This window comes from Idiotropiscis lumnitzeri, unplaced genomic scaffold (genome assembly GCF_059441095.1).
Source record: "Idiotropiscis lumnitzeri isolate Australia: NSW breed Sydney's pygmy pipehorse unplaced genomic scaffold, RoL_Ilum_1.0 HiC_scaffold_31, whole genome shotgun sequence".
NCBI lineage: Eukaryota > Metazoa > Chordata > Actinopteri > Syngnathiformes > Syngnathidae > Idiotropiscis > Idiotropiscis lumnitzeri.
The window spans coordinates 529,537-551,503 of NW_028283569.1; the positions used below are offsets into that span (position 1 = coordinate 529,537).

General features: G+C 41.4%; 1 long non-coding RNA gene across 1 annotated transcript in view; it reads left to right on the forward strand.

Moving 5' to 3' along the window:
* The first annotated feature begins 1,241 nt into the window (after nucleotides 1-1,241).
* LOC148315946 (uncharacterized) overlaps nucleotides 1,242-21,967 on the forward strand; it is a 45,021-nt gene continuing 24,295 nt past the window's right edge. Inside the window, exon 1 of the long non-coding RNA XR_015840497.1 lies at nucleotides 1,242-1,343. This is a non-coding gene — a long non-coding RNA (uncharacterized LOC148315946). The remainder of the gene's footprint in view (nucleotides 1,344-21,967) is intronic.

Below are 21,967 nucleotides of genomic sequence, written 5' to 3' on the forward strand. Positions count from 1 at the left end.
ACCCCCGAAACATGCACAAAAATTCACCAAACTTGGCAGTCTCATCGGGCATGGCGAAAAATTTGATATTTTAACGTCTAATATGAACAGGAAGTGAGTTATGAATTTTTGAAAGTCCGACTTTTGCCCTTTTTTGCATGTTTACAGGGGTCATTCTTTTGCACCCTGATCCTAAAGGCTTCATCTGATTGCCTTAAAATTCTGTCTGTAGCATCTTAAGACCTGGGACAAACACTGGGGCTAAAATTTTTTGTTTCCGAAATACTATATGAACGGGGGCGGGGCTTCGAAGTTTTCACTTAAGATTTCCTTCGCCGCAATGGACAAAATGCTTAATAACTCTCCTGCACATGCAGCTAAAAATCCAAAACTTCACATGTACATAAAGAGTCGGTACCTGAAGACATCTATATGTTTATATTCAGTTATACACCTTGCGCCAATCAATATCATTTTTTACATTTTGACGTACTGCACGGTGCCCTTTTAACGAATCCGATTGAAAATTGGCTAGAAAAGACTCAAGACATTGATCTTACTCTATCCCTATTTTTGTGACTTTCCTTCGAAGGGCGTGGCTATTACGGTGCCGCAGAGTCTGATTAATCTCCGTGGCAACAAAAGTTCCTGCAAAATGATTCAGATGATCCATCTTCTCGAAATTTTTCACATTTGAGGATATTCAGGCCCTGAAGACGGCTGCCAACTTATTTTTGATCGCAGTGGTAGCGCCACCAACTGGTTAAAACAAATACAAATTATTTTCGTTTATGTTTTTCTCCGGGCAGGTTAACAAAATCTACCTTATATTTGCTCGGATGAGTGTTTAGGCCTTGAGGATGTCACAATACGAAAGTCTTTCGCCTTCTTCAGAGTGTCACATGATGGTGTCTTGTGACCCGTCTTTATCAGCTGATGTTCCATGAGGGCGTGACTTACCTGTCACAAGAATGAAGGCAAGTCACGCCCCCCGCTGTCCGTTCACTCTGCCAAGATGCTGCTCCAGGTGGTAGAGAGGATGAAGGCTCCCTTGTCTCTGTTCATGGTTTTTATGCCTCGCTTGCAGATCTCAATGGCCTCTCTGATCCAGCGCTGTTGTTTGTTCTCTTCGGTGCGGATGACCCTGCCCTTCTCCCGGTCCATGATGTGGTTTTCCCTTTTGCAGTGGTCAGTGATTGCTGATTTGTAATGTTCATGTTGTGCTTGTTCTTTTACTGCTCTGATTTTTAATTTTTTTGACAGGTAAGTCACACCCTCATGGAACATCAGCTGATAAAGACGGGTCTCAAGACACCATCATGCGACACTCTGAAGAAGGCGAAAGACTCGCCGAAACATGTCAGGTAAAAAATTAACCTAAAACATAATTGTCTGCTTTTAATGAATCAGTCAAATATCAATAATAAGAAGACAAAATGAACCTAATACAAATAAATGAATGCTTAATAACTCCCCTGCACATGCTCCTAAAAATCCAAACCTTCACCTGTAAATAAAACGTCCCGACCTGAAGACATCTTAATGTTATTATTTTGTTATACACACAGCGCCGCCAAGTGGAATCAAAAATGTGTTTTTATTTTAATTTTCACATACTGCACGGTGCCCTTTTGACGAATCCGACTGAAAATTAGTCAGAAAAGACTCAAGACAATGATCTTACTCTCTGCCGAATTTTGTGACGTTTTGGCAAAAGGCGTGGCTATTACGGTGCTGAAAAGTCAGATTGTACTCTGTGGCAACAAAAGCTCCGGCAACATGACTCAGATGATCCTATCTTCTCGAAGTTGTACACATTTGAGGATACTTCAGCCCTGAAGACATCTACCAACTTATTTTTCATCGTAGTAGTAGCGCCACCAACTGGTAAAAGCTAATACAAGTTATTTTCTTGGATGTTTTTCTCCGTGCAACTCAACAAGGTCGCCCTCATATATGCTCGGAGGACTGTTTCGGCCATGAGGATGTCACAATACGAAATTCATCCTTTTTCGTGAAAAGTTGTGGGAGTGGCATTGCACTTTTTGGCAATAAAACAACGCTGATTATGAGGTTCTAAATATAAACGACAACTCGTGAAACTTGACACACACATCAGGCAGAGCAAATTTATCAATATTTTATACGTTAGTTGTTCAGCTTTTTTGAAATGGCTCGCCATGGCCCTCGAGAAATGTTCAAAAAAGCAGCCCTGGTTGAGTGTTTCACCTCGCTTTTTGTAAATTTTATGGAGTACAGTGAACCCTCGGTTATCGCGGTTAATGGGGACCGAGACCACCCGCGGAAACTGAAAATCCGCGAAGTAGCGGCGCACCTTAAAAAATGCTTAAAAGAAAATACAATATATATAATAAATATATATATATATATATATATATATATATATATATATATATATATATATATATATTAGTATATATATATTATATATATGTATATATATATACGGGGAGAGAGAGCGAGTGAAATTCATGTTATAACAAAAAAAACAAATTATTATTAAAACGTATTATTTTTTTATTCCCCAGCCATTCTTTTTGTATTTATTTAATTACTCCGACTTTTACCTGCTGGTACGCCGTCCGGTGTTCCCTGTGAAATGAAAGGTGGCATTCTTTATTTATTTATTTATTTATTCATTTATTCATTCATAACTGACAGCTTCGCGCTCCGTTCGTGCCCGGGCGGAAGAGGTGTTCCAATTCGGCTTAACTGTGACACACGCCCGCCCTCCTCCCCCGGAGCTTCCATTCGGTTAAACTTAGGGGCCGCTTGGCACCGCCCGTGCCCGGGGAAGGTGCTCCTCTTCGGCTTACTGTGACGCGAGCATGCCCGCCTCCTCCGGAGCTTCCATTCGGTTAAACTTAGGGGCCGCTTGGAACCGCCCGTGCCCGGCGAAGGTGCTCCTCTTCGGCTTACTGTGACGCGAGCATGCCCTCCTCCTCCGGAGCTTCCATTTGGTTAAACTTAGGGGCCGCTTGGAACCGCCCGTGCCCGGGGAAGGTGCTCCTCTTCGGCTTACTGTGACGCGAGCATGCCCTCCTCCTCCAGAGCTTCCATTCGGTTAAACTTAGGGGCCGCTTGGCACCGCCCGTGCCCGGGGACGGTGCTCCTCTACGGCTTAACTGCCACGCACGCCGGCCGGAGCCCTGGTACGGTCCGAACCGCGCGAAACGTCGCCACCGATCGTGTCCGGGGGAACGTGCTCTTCTTCGTCCACTCTCCTCTTCGCCCACGCTCTTCTTCGGCGCACGCCGGCCGTCTAACCGCTCCAGCGCCCGTCGTGCCGCTCGGCGAAACTACAATGCCCCCGAATATTTTTTATACCCGCGAAGCACTGAACCCGCGAAAGGTGAACCGCGAAGTAGCGAGGGTTCACTGTATGTATAAGACCAAGACCTACAAAAAGTCTCTTGGAGCAATGAGCTAGGTTTTACAGGAAGTCGGCCATTTTGAATTTACTTAAAAGGGGCGGGTCACCACAATGGACTTTGTGTAGAAATTATTATTGGGGGCCCGAGCAGCGACCGCGGCGAGGTCCCTATTGTTTATGTAGAAATTATTATTAGGGGCCCGAGCAGCAACCGCTACGAGGTCCCCATTGTTTTTGTGGAAATTATTATTACTTTTATTATTATTATTATTATTATTATTAGGGCCTGAGCAGCGACCGCTGCGAAGTCGCTATTGTTTTTGTAGAAATTGTTATTAGGGCCCCGAGCTGCGACGGCTGCGAGGTCCCTAATGTTTTTGTAGAAAATATTATTACTTTTATTATTATTATTATTATTATTATTAGGGCCTGAGCAGCGACTGCTGCGAAGTCGCTATTGTTTTTGTTGAAATTATTATTATTATTATTTTTCCGATTGTTCGATCGCATTTTTGACCCCCGAAACATGCACAAAAACTCACCAAACTTGGCAGTCTCATCGGGCATGGCGAAAAATTTGATATTTTAACGTCTAATATGAACAGGAAGTGAGTTATGAATTTTTGAAAGTCCGACTTTTGCCCTTTTTTGCATGTTTACAGGGGTCATTCTTTTGCACCCTGATCCTAAAGGCTTCATCTGATTGCCTTAAAATTCTGTCTGTAGCATCTTAAGACCTGGGACAAACACTGGGGCTAAAATCTTTTGTTTCCGAAATACTATATGACGGGGGGCGGGGCTTCAAAGTTTTCACTTAAGATTTCCTTCGCCGCAATGGACAAAATGCTTAATAACTCTCATGCACATGCTGCTAAAAATCCAAAACTTCACATGTACATAAAGAGTCGGTACCTGAAGACATCTATATGTTTATATTCGTTTCCTGTCTTTTTTACGTCATAGTGTACATAAGGGTCTGATGCAACCTCTGACTGAGAATCAGCCTTGTCCGCATTGTGAATCATGTAAAAATCACCCAGCAGGGGGCAGAGGTGCAAAAGATCCGCCTTGAATCTGCGCCAGAGGTACAAATGGGGGGCGGGATCCTGGGGTAGACTTATAAGTGTGGAGAGCAGCGTGGGTAGCAGCAGCATCGGCAGCACTAGCAGCAGTCGCATTAGTAGCGTTAGCAATGAAATCCTCCAAGCAAATGACGATCGAGGAATGCTTTTTTGTAAAAAAAAAAGCTTCCTAAAAGCATCAAGGCGATGGAGACGCTTTTGTTGAGAGGATGACGCTTCGTCGTCGTCTCAACAAACAGGCGTCTAAAGAGGGTGCGCGTGCCTTGCGGCCTGCATCGCCTGCCTTCGGACAATAGCCAAAGCAGCTGAGAGTCCTCACCAGATCCCCCCGAACGAGGAGGTAAGCGCTCGCAAGTTACCATTGAACATGTGGTTTTACCCCTCATGCTTTTATTGTACATATCATGCATCTTGCGGGCAGAAAATGTCGCATAAATGTGCAGTTAGACGCGAGCGTATCTCCTCCCCGACGAGGAAACAACAATACTGAATGGTGTGGTAATCATGCATACTTTCTAAAATTCACAGATTGTGCATCCCGCGGCAAGAAAGTTCCTCCTCGTCTTGTTGGTGTAAAGAAAGGTAAATTATAATATGAAACTTCACACGCCAGCAATAAAATGCAGCAATAAATATATATTTCCAATTGTTTATATTTCTGTAATTTACAGGTTGTGCATCAGGAAGCAGTGGTTCCGGATGGCGTCACACTGGATGGCAACCGAGGAAAATCGACTTTACAGCAACCCCTGGACCACTGAATGCCGCTGCCCATTTGGAGTCTGAGGAGCCAGCTGATTTCCTGCAGCTGTTTCTCACGGATGAGCTTCTGCAGCACATCGCGGATGCCAGCAATCACTTCCCAGACAATTATTTTCACACAAACCCCAGTGGACAAACACAAGCTCGCCTATTTTCCACGGACCAGCAAAGCCAGACCACAACGAAAGTGTCGGGTCTGTTTGCGCAAAGGCAAACGGAGTGAAACAAGAATGTGGTGTGAACTATGTTGTGTGCCCTTGCATCAAGGCAACTGTTTTATTTTATATCACACAAAAAAAAAGTATGTATGACACTGATGTATTTCATTTTTGTACATAGTTCAACAGTTCAGTCGTTTAGTGTTATGTGCAAATAAATTTATTTTATCAAAAACATATTTTTTGTGCTTTTTTTTATTTTATAGAAGGCATGCATTATTTAGATGTTAGAGGTGTCATAAAAGCCATAAATAATAGTGTCAAAGTTCAAATTATGGTCAAAATGCATCAGTTTACAAAAAGCTCATTTTCTCAGTTTTTTCCCCAGGGATTGGAGTTTTCATGAAATTTAGCTATTTTCAAATGCCGATTGTTCAAGAATGGAAAAAGATAGGAACAAACATTTTTTTTCTGTTGAAAGAAGAGAGTCTCATCTTTCTTCGGGTGTGCTCCATGTCTATATAGCATTAGAATACAATATTCTGTGGGCCTTGCAATATTAGTCAAAACCCAGGAAAACTCTGGGATTGAGTGGGTTGCTCCAGTGAAAATGGCTGGTATTTAATGAGTTAAGACTGGTTAGGACATCCGGCTCGCAGTCCCAAGGTGCAGGGTTCGATCCCGGGACCCAGCTTTCCTGTGTGGAGGTTGCATTTGTGAGTGAGTTTGAGCGCAGATGGTTGTTCGTCTTTGCGTGCCCTGCGATTGGCTGGCAACCACTTCAGGGTGTGCCCCGCCTACTGCCCGTTGACAGCTGGGTAGGCTCCAGCACGCTATCCTTGTGAGAATAAGCGGATTGGATATTACATGTATGTGTTTATGCCCTAGGCCAGGCGAGGGCAAACTACGGCCCGGGGGCCACATGCGGCCCGTTAAAAGTTTTAATCCGGGCCGCCGAACTTGAAAAAAATTTAATGAATAAACCTTGTTAATGTTTTATTTTCTAAACACTGTGGTTTTCAAAGACAAATATTATTGTTGGAATGCTTTTATTCACTTTCATATAAAATTAAATGTATTTTTTTTCTCAGATGAGGTGAGGTTTCCAAAACACTCCATCCATCTGCTCCTGGTCCGGCCCCTCTGTCATATTTTAGAACCCATTGTGGTCCTCCAATCAAAAAGTTTGCCCGCCCCTGCCCTAGGCTTTGTGTCTTTGCTTGGTTGACTGTGTAATGAGTGTATGAATGCATTTCTTTCTACCAGACACCTTGGACTTCCCATGGCAGATTAATAATCTATTTTATCTATCCATCAGAGTCACGAATGTCATTTGATGAGTAGAGAATTTAGAGTCTCCAATTAACCTAATATACATGGATTTGCGCATGGAAACCTGAGAAAAAGCCCTTAGTCCTACTTTTCCATCTGAACCACTTTATCCTCACGAGGGTCACAGCCGTGACATCCCAGCTGACTTCAGAAAGTAAGTGGGCGACGACTCATGATCTCTTGGTTGAATAATATTGTTAGGGGCTCAAAATGGCCCTCTACAATAAAATGGCAGAAGAATATTACATACTCTCTGGCAGAAGAATATTGCGTTTTTTTGTTTTGTCCAATTAACTTAAATAAAACTTGGGAAAATTTAATGATTACATGTAAACCAGCTGGTCTTCCCCATACCAAGCCCTGGCTAAAACTGACTGAAAAATGCATGATGTGTGCCTTTTAAACTCCTCGGCCCATCCACTATGCCAGGGATGGGCAAACTTTTTGATTGGGAGGGGGGGGGGCACAATGAGTCCTAAAATACATTTAATTTTAAACGAAAGTGAACAAAAGCATTACAACAATATATATGTCTTTGAAAAACCACAGTATTTAGAAAATAAACCATTAACAAGGCTTATTCATTTAATTTTTTTCAAGTTTGGGGGGCTGGATTGAAACGTTTAACGGGCCACAAGTGGCCCCCGGGCCGTAGTTTGCCCAAGTGCCCTAAGCCAATTGATTCTAAAAAATAACAGTTTTCTTCATCAAAACAACATTTTATGATCAACATAAATGTTAGTGAGTACATAAAGGTATACTCATTCGATCTATCATAACCCCATGCACTTAGACTGTACAAAAAAAAGAAATTTTTTATTTTAAAACCTAGTATTTCGCCATGACGTCACACGCTAGCGTCAAGTGCTTGGCGCTAAAAACCCGGAAGTAACAGCGGCGCTCGGTTTGAAAGTGGAGAGTTGTGCATGGTAGGCGAATTCGGGAGAAATGTTTGTTGAACACGAGGACTGTGGCGTAGAAGATGGTTTAACAGCGATCTAGTGCGCACCCAACCGTGATGGCTGACCAACGAAATAAATGCGGACCGACGGAGTGGACTGACAGGACGTGGAAAACAGGTGTGTGGCATGTGTGCGTGTGCACGAATGTGGGAGCGCGTTCACTATGGTGGCAGCGATCGCAAAGCAGCAGCACCACTCCTTGACAAAAGTATTGTACTTTCTCTGATGTTTTGGGTTTGCTCTGCTTTGGGGTTTGTAGTTCTGGCCACGCAAAAGTAACAAAGCAAGTTCTTGGATGTCTGCTTTTTTCTTGAACTGTTAATTGGTTAACATCGTGGCTCTTATTTTTATCTAATGTATGGAGTTTGGTGGCTATCTATATGCACAACTATATTAGTTGCACTTGAAATTGCATACAGAAAATTTGTATAAATAGGTTACGCTATAAAGTATAACAATATTAACAATCGTTATTGTTGTTACTGTTTATTTATTTTATTTTGCAATAACTGTGCTCCAAGCTTAGCTGTTGTGCCAGCTGCCAAGTAAAAATATGTAATCTCACTCAATAATAGGAATAAATACTTAACTAACATCTCAATTTTTCGGGTTGGGCTGTGGGGGAGGGGAGGGTGGCTGCCTGACAAAAAGCAGACTGTCCTGCACATGCGCAGACCAGCCGAGTGTGTGAAGTGTGCGTAAGTGCAGTACCGGGACCGACCACTAGACAGCGATCCTGAGTAATTTTTCCGCACACACATTTCTAGCACACTCGTCTTGTTTTTGTGACCTTCCTGGGAAGCCCTGAAACTTTGACAGGACCTCCCCCTGAGCTTCTTATCACTGAATTCAATGCTCTTTTTTGTGGGGCCCAGATTTTTGGTCCCCACAAAAATTTTGGTCCCCTACAGTGGGTGTGCTGTCCGATGTTGGTCCCCAACATGTAGCTTATACAAACACACACACACACCCCTACTTGTTTTTTTTGACATTGTTGGGCCACCTGAGCAAAACTCACATTGTGGGAACCACCCTTTCTAGTGGTTGTACAGCTCTGAAAAAAATCAGGCAGTGTCCAGGAATTTAGTTAAACACAAAAACCACTTCAAATTACCAATTAATGACCTGGAGGTCAAATGAGTGACTCAAGTGCATGTAATTCAGTCACTGTAGCCCAAAGATTCTCTGGGCCAGTGGATGAACCATTATTCGTCTTGGACAGCATTGAAGCAGGCCGTAGCCTGGTTTCTAAAGCTGAAAGACTTACTGACAGAGTAAAGGAAAATAGAAAGGAGTTAATCACATTAGGTGAAGAAGGCAAGATGAATTTATTCAAGAGAACTGTCAAAGGAAAGTATTTGACCTGCGACGACTTGGATAAAGCAGAAAGAGAACTTGTGAAATACTGTCAAAGGCGAAGTTTCAAAAAAGATTTAGCCATATTTGAAAAACAAAAAAGGGTGAAGAAAAGTAGCCCACTTTACAAGTTCAATATAGTACTTCAAGATGGTGTCATGAGGGTTGGTGGACAGTTGAGCCACGCAGCCATGCCTGAAACAGCAAAACAGCAAGCCATCTTGCCAAGGATTCACATAACACAAAGCTAGTCCTGAGATACATTCATGAGATTACAGCTCACGCTGGAAGGAACCACATGATGGCTAATCTGCATCAACAGTTTTGGATACCTCGAGCTGCTAGAGTCATCAGAAGAGTGCTACCTGACGATCCGCCTTTCAAGAGAATTGGCGTTGATTATTTTGGTCCATTCTAAGTAAGTAGGGTTAGAGGACAAGTAAAGAGATACGGCGTGATTTTTACATGTCTCGCTGTACGAGCCGTACATCTGGAAATTGCATCTTCACGTGACACAGATGCTTGTCTCAACGCAATCCGAAGATTTCTTGTCAGAAGAGGACAAGTGAGAGAGATGTATTCTGATAACGGAACCAACTTTAGATCAGCTGACAGTGAAATGAAGAAATCAATCAAAGAATGGAACACTAAGTAAATCGAGAAACACTTGCTGCAAAAAGGTATTCAGTGGCATAGCAATCCCCCAGCAGGTTCCCACCACGGAGGAAGCTGTGAGCGACTTATTTGGTCTGTGAGAAAAATCCTGAATGTCACTGTAAAAGAACAAATTTCGGGTGAAGAAAGTCAATATACCTTGCTTGGTGAGGCTGAAGCAGTTATAAACAGCAGGCCTATCACAAGGACATCTTCCGACCTCAACGACTTGGAAGCACTCACACCCAACACTCTGTTGTGGCTGAAGGTCAAACCTGAGTTACCTCCTGGAGTCTTCTGTAAAGACGACCAATACGCCCCAATACGTACCTCTGGGAATGAGCTGGTCAGCTCTTTAAAGAGTATTATGTAAGTTGAAATACATTAATCCATTTTTCTTTTTTGGACCATCTTTAACTGTGTAGTGTGTAATGTCTAAAATACAAAATGATCTGATTTTAGGGTGCAGTTGACGACTGTGGCACAGGTCCTCGCTCTACAAGTGCTAATAGTCTTCGGCAAAGAGAAAAATCTGCCATAAGGTACAGAAAACATTGGCATCAGAGTAAATGGATGCATGTTTTTGCAATGTGCGAGGAAACTGGCGAACTCAGAGAAAACTACGCAGGCTTGGGAGAACATGCAAACTCTACACAGGAAGGCCGGAGCCGGAATCGATCCCACAACCTCTGCATTGTGAGACCATCGTGCTCACAAGTCGCCCACCGTGGCGGCCGTCCATTATGAATGCCATCCCACCATCCATTATCTGTACGGCTTCTCCTCACAAGGGTTGCGGGGGGTGCTGGAGCCTATCCCAGCTATCTTGGGGCAGTAGGTGGGGTACACCCTAAACTGGTTGCCAGCCAATCGCAGGTCACACAAAGACAAACAACCATCCGCGCTCACACTCACACCAATTTAGGGTGTCCAAACAACCTGCCATGCATGTGTTTGGAATGTGGGAGGAAACCGGAGAACCCACGCAGGCGTGTGGGAAACATGCAAACTCCAAACAGGAAAGCCGGAATCAATCCCGCGACCTCTGCATTGTGAGACCATCGTGCTAACAAGTCGCCCACCATGCATCCCTGCTAAATAAATGATTAATTTTTACATTTTAGTATTTGTAAGCGATCTTGTGTTCATGACAGCATTTTCAACAGTGTGGGTGTTTGTATGAAAGCATTTCACTCGTGTATGGGCATGAGCATGTTTCAGTTGTATTTATGAATAACAATAATTTCACAATTGTGCCTGAGCGCCTTTCACTGGTGTGTATGAGAATGTTTCACCTATGTGTATGAGCGCATTTGACGAGTGTATGAGCAGCAACTATTTCACTAGTGTGTATGAGAGCGTTTCACTCGTATGTATGATAGCGTTTCATAAGTATGCATGAGCAACAACAATTTCACTGGTGTGTAAGAGTGCATTTCAGAAGTGTGAAGCGATTCCTGACTTTTGTCCCCAACGGCACCTCATACTCCCCATCTCCCGCTCACTTCTCCTGACCCCATGAGCCATCCCCGTTGCTACTACATGGAGATTTGATGTGTTTTTTTGTTTTTTTTGTTATTAGCTTCTTCAACATCTCTTCTGATTCTCATCTCTTCTCTGGCGCTCGTCTCCGCCTGTCTGATTTGAAGTCGACCTCAGAATTTGCACTATTTTGACATGACTTCTGTGGTAATCACTACTGACATATTGTGTCATTTGCTCAATAATACATTAAAATTATAATAAATAATAAAAATGGGTCCGGTGCCGAGCTCTGGCTTCATATCTTTAAAAGTGGTCTTCTCAAATCTGTTACTAATGGCCTCTAAATCGGTTGTGGTAGAGAAGGGGCAAATTAGACCTTATGGCATCTCAATTTGGTCAAGTCTTGTACCCATTTTCAAGGCCAGCGACTATTGCTTTAGCTATATACAAGAAAAGGATTATTCTGAATATACACAACAACAAATCCCAGATGTCCATCCCAAATGTTGTTTCAAAATAATCCAGTTCAGATGATAAACAAATGTATTGGTATGTTGAGGTCATTATTTCAAATCAAAATATACACTTCTTTTTCAGACAATGGGGAGGATCGAAGAAGTGGAAAAGTTGCAGGAGTAACTTCAAAACAATGCAAAGAGACAGAATCTGGAAGAATGTCAAGTTTGTCCATGTTTATATTTCTGGAATTTAGTGGGCGTGCATCTCGAAATGTTTGGGGATGGTTTGGGCTGCCAGACAAGACTTTCACTGCGAGCGCTGGACCACTGGATGCTGCGGCAAACAGCGGACTTCTTGCAGCTATTTATTACCAACAAGCTACTCCTGCACATCAATGATGCGGATGGCACAGACTGCTTTGCAGACAATTATTTTGAGGCAAAACCAAGAGGTCTGTAAGCACTCTGAAAACAAAGTAAAATATTTGACACCCACGGCAAAGAAAGCCATGCTACAGCATAGGGCTGGGTGATAAACCGAAAATTTACCGTTACCGAAATTTATTACAATGACCGAAATCATTTTGCCCATGTCGGTAAATTCGATGAATAAAAAAAGAAAAGCCTTTTGTCTGCGGCAATGTTCATGCCCCTTTAAGACCGCTACAGCGCCTCTAGTCATGTGACTCCACCCGTCTGTCGCTCTCGTTGCTGGCGATTCAAATCCAGAAGCTTTCTCACCACCCACAACACAACCATGCTGTGCTGAAAGTTCAAAGTGAGAAGCAAGGTTCGACAAGTGACAACAGCCCATGAACGGAGGCGACACCATACGAGAGAACGTCTCAGAGGTGGACGCGATAGCCTAGCACATAGCTAAAGATAAAGCTCCTCTAGTTACGTGGCGCGCACAGGATTTAAACGCTTCATGAAAGCCGTATTTCCCGATATGGACTACATCGGGCCGGGAGCTTAGACATGTCAAGCATTTTGCATCTACATCCGACTTGTGGTCGGGTCGCAACATGGATCCCTGATTGAGCCTAACTGTGCATTACATAGATGACAAGTGGCGACTGCGCAGCAGAGTACTCGAGACGGCACATTTTCCCCGATAATACCCACTTGTTTATTTGGCTTGCATTGACATTTTCTTTCATTTTATTTCGCGTTTTTTTATTTGCCATTATTTACATCATGAGAGCATCTTGGCGCAATCTATTTGCAGAAAAAGATTTCGCAAGAGGTACCCTTTTTCTTTGTGACATTGTTCAAGTCATGCAAAGCAAGCTCAGGGTTCGCGGTTAACCGCTTCCCGATTGCCCGGGGCAAGTGAAATTTGGCCACGGGCAAGGTAAAATTATGGGCAACTTGCCCGACCGGGCAAGCATTTTTTAAAGCAGCCAAATATCTTTAATTTTGACGAAAACGGTGGTGTGATCTGTTTGTGTGCACTGTATGGTGATGGTTTAACCCAGACAACCCCTTATGTTTTGGTATGGTCCATTGGCCTTATCGGGGGTAATGGGCGGGCGCTACGGGGATCAGTTAGTTCAGTGAATGTCGAGTTAAAGTGGACGTCAATAAATCCCGCAGTATTGGAACTCGCTGTCGTAGCATCCTCATTTGAAGTTTGAAAAACACAACAAAAACCTACGATATTTTGGCCGAAAATTGACAGCCGGAAGTTTTCTTACCTTCTGCGCATGTTTACGAGTGGCGACGAGTTCGTTCAAATCCGAACATTTCGGATTCCTCTGACATGACTAAAATAGCTCGAATATTTTTAAGTAGACAATTCAGTTGTGAGTAAGGAAGGGAGTAATATTTGATTATTGGCTGTTAATTCATTAGCTCCATGATGTGACCTGACATAGTGTCAGTGACTGTGTTCTGTTTATGCTATGAAACTTATGGAGGCAGCACCACAGGCACTGGTCTTAAAGGAATACACAAATTTGCCACACTCATAATTTACTCATGTGATTCCTCAATTAATACGCTCTCCTGGACTTAAAATTGATCATCTGGATTGCTGTAATATCATTTTCCCAATTTAACATGCAGATTTGTTAATTATTAAAACTACAATTAACATTTTCAATAACTGCACAGGATGATACATTTGCTCTTGTGAGTAGGGTTTCATGGTTGATGATGAAAACAAGATTAATTTATGCTTATCAGATTATATGTTTATTTACATTTGTGGCGCACATTTTACAACCATAAACATTTTATTCTTAGAGAAAAAAAATTGTCACTTGCCCAAGTCGGGCAAGTAATTTGGCCACTCGGGCAAGGCAAATTTTAGTGGCACTTGCCCTATGGGCAAGCAGTTTTTAAAGTTAACCGCGAACCCTGCAAGCTATTTGGAATGTTCATACAAATGATTTTTGTACTTTTATTTTTCATTGAAAGTAAAGTGTACCAGTTGGTCAATAAAAAAAACAGTCAATATGCAATTCCTGCATTTATTTTGATTTTAGTCCACGTGGGAATTTATTGTGCATTTATCGTTATCGAGGTAAAATTGCTCGATTTCTCGCGATATTGATTTGAGGTCATATCGCCCAGCCCTTCTACAGCATGTATACAGTGTGAGACGTGTTGTGTTCACTTGCTCCAAGGCAATTGTTTTTAAGTGTATACCACATATCCAACGAATTGTGTAATTTGTATGGCGGGGTGTACACGTGCGTTGCAAAAACACATGCACACACTGTCACTCACGCACTTCCGTATATAGTTTATTTCAGCACCTTTTGTCATGCTGTTTTTATTTTATAGAAGGAAAGCATTATTTTGATGTCTGAGCTGTCACAAAAGAAAAAATAGAACTGTTGAAGTCAAGTCAAGCTTGTGCTTGAAATGTTTGTTCTTAGTTTCTCAGTTTTTCGTGAGCAATGGGAATTCAGTTATATTCAAACGCTGTCAGGTAAAGGCTCCATATTTTTATAGCATTATAGCACACTATTCTGTGGGCGCTAGAATTGAAGGGTTTGCGTTAGTAAAAATAGGTGGGATTAAATGAGCTGAAGTGTATCTCTTGAGTGCTCCTTAAATATTTGCCTGTGTTGGTATATTTTATTTTGGTCGTGTCATGTTTATTCTTACGCTGAAAGAGACATGAGGTGTTCGAAAAAAATAAATGATTTTTTTTTTTCCCGGTCAAAACTACCAATGGTGTCTGTTTTTTTTCCCTCCGTGAAATGTACGAGTTATCACTTTGACGCGCATGATGTCACGTGGCTGGAGGACTGGAAACTTGCACGAACAACATTTACGTTGAAATGTAACAATGACACATATATCGACATCTAACAAACATGCATGGGCATCTAACATTGACACTTACATTGACGTCTATAACATAAACCATTACAATCACATCTAACAAACACGGACATCTAACAGACACATCGACATCCATCATAAACATTTACATAGACATCGACATCTAACCAACCTCTACATAGACATCTTACACACATCGACATCTAACAAACATTTACATAGACATCTAACATAAACACATCTAATATAGACACATAGATTGACATCTAACATCGACACATTGAGATCTAACATAGACATACATTGACATCTAACATAGACTGTTACATCGACAACTAACATCGACACAAGGCTTTGTCAAATGACACGTCATGACGACATATACAGAGACACAAGGCACAACAGCATATTTTTGGTACAAATTGAACCCGATATGTTAGCTACCTCGTTCGACTTAAAGGGTTAGCGAACTTGTTATGGTGGTTGAGGCGTGGTGGCTACCCAGCTCGTGTAGTGTATATTAAACTTAAGTTAATAATTTATGACCAGTAAACACGGATGTTGTAACGCAAAACAATGTTCAAATGTTAGTTTTTTTTCAACACATTTCATGAGAAAAAGCTCTACTTGTCTGTGAGAAATGTATGTTGTAGACCCATTATATAACACAATATTACACAATTTTACATTGGAATTTCATTTAATAAAACATTGACAATTATCTTTACAAACACTGTGTATGATTCATCTTTTCATTTGTTGTTCAATGAGCAAAACAGTGGCGATCAAAACAGTGCAAATTAAATGACATTTTATAGGTATCTGGTTGCAATACAGTGAACCCTCGCTACTTCGCGGTTCACCTTTCGCGGGTTCAGTGCTTCGCGGGTCTAAAAAATATTCGGGGGCATTGTAGTTTCGCCGAGCGGCACGACGGGGCGCTGGAGTGGTTAGACGGCTGGCGTCCGCCGAAGAAGAACGTGGGCGAAGAGGAGAGTGGACAAAGAAGAGCACGTTCCCCCGGGCACGATTTGGGGCGACGTTTCGCGCGGTTCGGACCGTACCAGAGCTCCGGCCAGCGTGCGTGGCAGTTAAGCCGAAGAGGAACAACTTCCGCCCGGGCACTAGCGGGGCGACATTTCGCTCCGTTCGGGACCGTGCGAGAGCTCCGGAGGAGACCGGCCGGCGTGCGTGGTTGTTAAGCCGAAGAGGAACACCTTCCGCCCGGGCATGAGCGGAGCGCGAGGCTGTCAGTTATGAATGAATAAATGAATAAATAAATGAAGAATGCCAGGGCACACCGGACGGCGTACCAGCAGGTAAAAGTCGAAGTAATTAAATAAATACAAAAAGAAGTAATTGAATAAATACAAAAATAATGGCTGGGGAATAAAAAAATGTTTTAATAATTTTTTTTTTTTGTTATAACATGAATTTCACCCTCTCTCTCTCTACCCGTATATATATATATATATATATATATATATATATATATATTATTTTATTTATTTATTTTTTTAAGCATTTTTGAAGGTGCGCCGCTACTTCGCACTTTTTTTTAAAAGCATTTTTGAAGGTGCGCCGCTACTTCGCGGATTTTCAGTTTTCGCGGGTGGTCTCGGTCCCCATTAACCGCGATAACCGAGGGTTCACTGTAGTAAGTTACATTCTAATTTACATTGACAGGTAATGGAAATGACTACTGGTAACCTCAATTGAACTGTATTTCAGTCAGAATGCCTCAAACATCATAAAAAAATAAAACGTTGAGTATTATTTCTCCTTCAAAATGTCAGAAGAAATACTCTATAATGGCCTGACGACATTAACATAGCTTATAGTATATAGCAGGGGTGGGAAAACTTTTTTATTGGCGGGCCACAATGGGTTCTAAAATTTGACAGAGGGGCTGGACCAGGAGCAGATGGATGGAGTGTTTTGGTAACCTCATCTCATCTGAGAAAAAAAATACATTTAATTTTAAATGAAAGTGAACAAAAGCTTGTCTTTGAAAAACCACACTATTTTGAAAATAAAACATTAACAAGGTTTTTTTTTTTTTTTTTCAAATTCGGCGGGCCGGATTAAAACGTTTACCGGGCCGCATGTGGCCCCCGGGCCGTAGTTTTCTTACGGCGGTATATAGCATAGCGGCATAGGTTCCCTCGTCAACATCAAGTGAGTTACCCTCTTACCAAGACCAAAATACGGGGCTCTCCATCTCCCGGTCACTTCTCCAGACCCCAACAGTCACCCTCGTTGCGAGAACTTGGAGATTCGATGTTTATTTTTTTTCGCTTCTTCAACTTCGTGTCTGATTCTTTTCTCTTCTCTGGCTCCAGGATTCCGCTGTCAATCAGATGACGATTGAGGCGGGACTTCCGGTTCAAAGTCACCCTCAGAGTTTGCAACCATTTGAGATGGCTTCTGTGGTAATAACAACTGTCATAGGTGCAATTTGCTCTATAAAGCATTAAAAAAATAATAATAATAATAAATTACAAAAAATAGTCAAGTACAGCACTCGTCTCATAAACTAGGTAAGAATTTAGCGTTACTAACGTTGCTACACTATAAAGAGTGTTTTACTGACTAGCTAAACCCAGTTTGCTTAAACTGATCGTACACTGGACGAAATCTTACCGTTGTCTTTTTACAAATGGATTATGAAATTGTTGCAGAAATTGTTTTGCTGTGACGGAGGGCAAGTTTTATAAGGTTCGTTCATCGGGAAGGTTTTATATTAGACGAGGATGGTCTTGTTCTTCGGATTTTTTTTTTATTTATAAAAGGCCGAGCATTTGTATTTGCGCTCAGACTGTGTTGCACAGTGCACACGAACCAAAAGCTCTAAAGAAAACACAATACCCGATCCAAACGGAGGGACGTGTTATCTTTATCTTCCACACCGCCTATCTTGTACTGGCTTGCGGGGAGGTGCTGCCGCCTATCCCGTCTGACTTTGGGCGAAATGCGGGAGGGACGACCTGAACAGAGAAATACAAAAAGAAGCAGTACAGCGTCAGTGTAACTCCTTACGGGATAATATCCTCGTCGCATAAACAAGGTAAGAATTTCACGGTATGCATTTTGGTGAACTATAAAGCGTGCTTTACTGACTGGAGCGACGTCGAGTTAGCCTAAATGTATCGTGCATTGGACTAAATCTAGCAAGTTAGAATTATACGATTTGTTCTTCGGGAAGGTTTTATATTAGAGGAGGAATTAAGATCTTGCCCTTCGGACATTTTTTGTGATAAAAGGCCGAGCATTTGCATTTGCGCACAGTATTAGTCCACGAAACAAGAAATACCCATGTACAAATAACTTGCAATTATAATAGTTGGAGCTGTAACAAAGTGTTTTTCATACGGTGTTGTATAAATTAGCAGGAAATTAGAACACAAATTAAAACACGTACAGTAGATACAAGAAGAACAACGACAGTCACATGTTGAGTCGAAAGCTAAAGAATAAAAATGTGTCTTCAAAACGTTTTAAAAGTGGACAGAGAGGGGGCTTGCCTAACATTCAATGGAGAGTCAGGGAATGGACTCCGAGTGCAAGTTTCAGGCCATCTATCTCAAGAAAGAGCTTCTGATGCACCTCAAACGGGTACTGCAAATTTAGTAAGTTCAGCGCATAGTTAATTCCCATGAGCAGGAGACTGGCAACATTTCCACAACCTCATTTTCTTAAGCAACAATGGAAACAGAGGCATGGGATGTGTCTTCTTGTCCCTCACTTGCTTGGAAGACATAGAGTACGTGTGTCAAACTCAAGGCCAGATCTGGCCCACAACCTAATTTTATGTTGCCCGCAAAGGGCAAATCATCTGCATCAACTTCCTGTTTCTAGCATATTTTCTTCACAACAACACTGAGATATGAGATATTGCCAATTATTTGTTACCAATCCTCCCCTTTTAAAATAAATTGAAAAATTGTTGAACAATTACTTACTAGCTTCTGATTTCAAAACTGGCTTTCCAATCAATTTATATGGGTTCACAGTCCCTCTGAGGGAAACCACAACTACGATGTGGCCCGTCCATAAAAATGAGTTTGACACCCCTGACATAGACCTTCAGTACTTGCTTGGCCTGGTCCTCTTTTGCTTGTTCTCTGCTGACTTCCTGAAAGAGCATATACATCCATGGTTAGGTGCATAATGTCCCAAATTTGTGTTTGCTTTTTATAGTTCTGAATATCGCTGTCTTCAGGCAGTATCCAAGAAGCTCCAGAATCTTCACCTTGCAGGAGACTTCCAATGGCACGTTTTTGCAATCATTAACACTGCATCATCCAAAGAGAGCAAACCATTTTCAACATTTGAGATTGGTCAGTAATATTTACAAGTAACACCCACTCGTGTGGATTGACCAATAGATTAGATCTAGAAAAACATGAAATTACTCAAATTATGACAACATGTTTCAGCCGGACACCAGTGATATGTGACAGTATTTGCAATCTGCATTACATGTTTATAACAGCATATATGAGAATCAAAAAATAAATAAAAAGGGCAATGAAAACGGAAATTAAAATAGAAACCTCAACCTCAAGGATAGGATTTTTGTCGAAATCTCAAAATCGAAACTTTGGACCTTCTGATTTATTTTGTCAATTACCCGAAAGTAACCTTTGCCAAATGCCAACCCTTTAGCCAGAGCAGGTCACATACTGGCAGCAATTAATTTATTTGAATATTGTGACAAATAAAAATGTTTGCTGCACAGTCTATGAGTTAATTGCAGCTTTAAAAACGTAATACTGTTGTAATTTACCTGGTAGTCCGTGATGAGTTCCTCTGCAGACTGTCCGAGGAATTTCATCAAGGAATGGATTATGCCTTCCAGCTTCAACGTTTTGCTATTTAAAAAGACACAAGATGATTAAGTGTCTTAAATAAATAAAAGCTCACATATGCATTGCTTACATCCCAAAAAGTGCATCTCAACTTTAAATAAAAAAAATAGCAAGATATCCATAAGCTCTAACAGATCTTTTATTGTTTTATTCTGTTAATGCTTATGATGGACTTATCCAAAATAGTTTGATGCAAATTATATTTGCAGTAATAAAACACAACCCTCTTACATGACTGAGTGAACTGAGCATAGGTCTTATTTCAGTGCCAGTAACTCGGCCTTTTTTTCCAAGTATCTCCTTCAATTCCAGGGTGTAAAGTTCCATCTTGGTTAGCCAGGTTCTCTCAAATTGAACATATGTAATTTGTTTGAACTCTTTCTTAATCTGAAACATTTTTCCCTCAATTAGAACATTTTCAAAATTAAGAAATCTAAATCACGATTTAAATTTTGATTAATCGTCCAGCACTAGAAGATACAGCAGCAGGTATTACTCCTCCTCTAAAATAATAAAGGCAGTACAATCATCACTTAATTTGACACAGAGTTTGGATTAATTGCTGGACTATGGTCTGATATTTGTCCCACTTGAAACTAAATCTGAATATTGGTTATTTGAATGTGAATATCTTAACTTTGATATTTGAATTGAAACCTGAATGTTTTGAATTGAACACTGAATTATTGAATTGAAAAACTGAATTCGAATTACATAAATTGTATATTTTTAATTTGATTCTGAATTTTTCGATCATAATGTTTTTGTTAAGAACTATATCCCAATAAACTTGAATGTAGGACTTTAAAATGCGTTTTTAATTCCTCAAAAAAAAGGTCTCCTCACCAAAAATTCAATACTGCATATGCTCAAATTCAGTTTACTAAGTAAAAATTCAAGACTCAGTGACAGACATACGGGAGCTTTAGGGTGCCTCAAGGATGTGCAATGGATTCCAATCACCTTCCACCTATCACATCAACCCCCCATCCTTCAGCAGATCCACTGGCTTCCAGTCAATCAACAAATCATTTTCAAAATTCTTCTATATATTTTCAAATCTATGGCTGGCGACCAGTTCAGGGTGTAGTGCGCCTTTCGCCCGTAGTCAGCTGGGATAGGCTCCAGCACCCTCCCGTGACCCTGTACCGGATAAGCGGTGTGGATAATGACATGACACATGACTTTCAAATCTCTTCACAACCTCGCCCCTCCCTACCTTTCAGACATCATCCATATTCCCACTCCATCCCGCGCTCTCCGGTCTTCATCCTCCTCACTCCACCCCTTGCCTGCCACCATGGGGGACAGAGCCTTCAGCGATTCGGTTCTCCAGCTCTGGAACTCTCTCCACCTGACCTCTGTAATTGCACCACCCTCCCTGTGTTTAAAACTAAACTCAAAACCAATCTGTTCCGCCTTAATTACTCTCTCCAATTCCAGATATGTCCCTCATCCACTTTATTGTATTTTATCCTGCTTGATTTACGTGTTGGTGTTTCTACCCGTATTTGTGTTTTTACTTTCGTATTTTACTCTGTACAGCGGCCTTGAGTGTCCTGAAAGATGCTTCCAAAAAAAAAAAAAAAAAAAATATATATATATATATATAAACACACACACACACACACACACACACACACACACACACACACATATATATGTTGTTTGTTTTTTTTTCATGGTGGAAAAAAATTTCATCTAAATAACTCTAATGAATTTGTCTTTTATCATGGTGGTCTGTAGGATGAATTGGATCAAGAGCCTGCCAAGTGCACCATGGTGGTGTTTGTTGTCCGGGAGGAAGAGGATCTTCAGCCACCACATTACATCGGGGCAGTTATTGTAGGTGTGAAGGTTCTTTGTCAGTTGCCATCTCTTGCACATAGATGTGTGATGCTGTTTGGCCTCATCTCTCCACTAAACCTGTCTTACCTAAGTAAGTTAAAACACGCTTTTGATGCACCACAAAAAAATACTCATGGAGATAGAACCAAACAAATTGACACGAATAGTGTGCGGTTTGAGTGTCAAACTAAATATTTGATAGCCCAAAAAAAAACCATTTCAGAATGTCCTTTTTAACCGTTTGTAGGTTGTATTCAGAGAAAAAAACTACAGCATTTTTCTAAAACAAAATTACATCAATTTAATGTCTTTATTCCAAAGTAACAAAT